Below are 2,500 nucleotides of genomic sequence, written 5' to 3'. Positions count from 1 at the left end.
TTTCTCTCGTCTGATTTGTGATGTTACCAGTTCCCCTTACAGTTTTGAATAGATGTATCAAGTCGTCTCTGATTTTGCACTTTTTTTAATTTTCTAGAGAAAGAGACAAAAAAAAAAAAAAAAAAAACGGTAATTTTTGTTCTCGGTTTTCATATCTTTTGTTTCTGGTATTTCGTGTCAATTTTGTAGCTCGATGATGTATTCTCTTCAATCTGTCAATGCTTTTAATGAATTTTGGAAACTGCATATTCCAAATACAAAAAAACTAATTGCATAATATATTATTGGTTGGTAATAAACATTTAAGGTAAAATATTTTCCGTTAAATGTGTATTTTCTCTGAGGCAGGAATACCTTTTTGGTCTCCATTATTGTTACGCGCGCGCATGACGTCATGTCTCAATGACACTGTATGATCACAAACTTGATCGTTTCATCTGCGTTATGAAGCATGTCGCTGTCACAGTATTAGATATGCTACCAAACTACCACACTAATCGTTCATTTCCAGTATGTATATACTCGTACATTAAATAAATTCTACACTTCAACCGCAACGCCTAGTGATTTTTTTTTAATGATCGTATGCCATTACCTGGGTCCAACAATGGGTAGAAACGACATCAGAGAGAATCATCTCCCCCCCTCCCCACCCCGAGAGCTGGCATTCGATCTTCGGACTGGGCCCAAGATCTTTTTCAGTCAAGTTCCAAAATATTTCCTCAACTTTTCGTATAAGAAGAGGTGACTTTTGGGGACTATAGGTGACTACTACTTCTCCTTCTCGACGATAACAGAAACGGCGTCACACAATGCGGACCTCAATCCAACGTTTCTTCTAGCAGCGACATAAAGTCTCCCACCCACGGTCAGATCTAGTCTTGAGGCCGCCGAACAGATTAGATTGGATCGTGTATGTCGGTTGGACAAGCCACATGGTCCAATCTCGTCGGATCCGAATAGATTTGTCCAGCGACCTCAAGACCAGATCGTACCGTGGATGGGGTCCCTGAGGAAGGACCCAGAGAACTTTGCCGGTTGCTTTGGGGCCGCGGGTTTGCGGTTAGAGAAACCCGAAGCAATAATTGGAATTGCATTGTCATCACATAATATAATTTCTTTTTTCTACACGAAATGTGATATGAAGTTATTAGTTCTGTATCAAGGTATTTTATAAAATACAAAAACTATAATCATAACATAAGGAAAAAAAAAGTCAAAATACTGAAACAAGTTGTTATTCAACTAGTTTACACAAAAGTAATAGCAGTAGTATTGTTAGTAGTTTTAGTCATAATAATCGTAGTAGTAGTAGTAGTAGTAATAGTAGTAATAATAGTTGAAGTAATAGTAGTAGTAACAGCAGTAATAGTAGGAATAATAGTATTTGATGGAGTAGTAATTGCAATAGTAGCAGTAGTAGTAATACTACCTGCCACAGTAGTGGTAACTGTGTTGGAAGACGGATTGGAGCACAAAATATAAAAAGTCGAAGTAGATATCTCCAACGAAGTAACAGGATCACCGACAACTTTATCAGAGGAAACACGGCCAGAAATAAACGTTGTCTGGAAGGGTCAACAGTAAACGTTCCAACACTGCAGTCCCGCAAACCGAAATCACGGACGAAGAAGCGGCGCCGACGCCGGCGACACAAGAAGCGGCCACGGCATCGAAAGCATGTGTCCAGAAAGATAGCAACACGAAGGAGGGGGCGGCAGTAGGTGCAAGGGAATCAAAAACGGGAACCGTGGCATGAGATAATTCCTCGAACTGGAAGAGGAAATGGAGGAGGAGGAGGAAGAAGAGAAGGAGGAGGAAGAAAAGTAGTAGTAGGAGGAGGAGGAGGAAGAAGAAGAGGAGGAGGAGGAAGAAAAAGAAGAGGAGGAAAATATCTTCTTTGGAGAGGTACAGTACGAAACATGAATTGAGAGGGAAGAAAGTATGAGGAGGAAAATGAATGATAAATTCTGGAGGTACTTATCTATTTATCTATCTGTTTGTTAGTTTATTTATCTATCTAATTTGTCTATTTGTTTGTTTACCCATCTATTTACCTATTTAGTTATTAATCTATATCTGTCTTTGTCTATTTGTTTGTTTCTTTCTTTTATCTCGTCTGTTTCTCATGGGTTCAATCACCCTTCGTCCTCCGCTAATGATGGTCGCTGTAAAACAAAGAACATCACTCCGGGAGGTACTTGGGGGTCTGTCATATGGCGTACTGCAGTCTTTGAGCGTCGGTGGAGAGTCATCAGCCTTGAGTAGTTCCAACGAAGCCTTTGCACTGCACGTCGACTTTGTGTTAGATGGTCGTTTCTCAAGAGCGTTTTGTGTTCACACCATTTGATAGACAGTGGCTTATGTCAGACCTCTCAGGCACTCACGTACACGTTCTGGGTGCTCGTGCCTCACTCCACCCGTTTACATTTTGAGTGTTCTCATTTTATCGAACTCTGATCTGAAGTTAAACGTATTAGGTGACATAGGGTCGTTCATC

Source organism: Oratosquilla oratoria, chromosome 21, assembly GCF_046742065.1.
Source record: "Oratosquilla oratoria isolate Oo_2021 chromosome 21, ASM4674206v1, whole genome shotgun sequence".
In the NCBI taxonomy this organism is placed as follows: domain Eukaryota; kingdom Metazoa; phylum Arthropoda; class Malacostraca; order Stomatopoda; family Squillidae; genus Oratosquilla; species Oratosquilla oratoria.
This window is presented reverse-complemented; position numbering follows the sequence as displayed.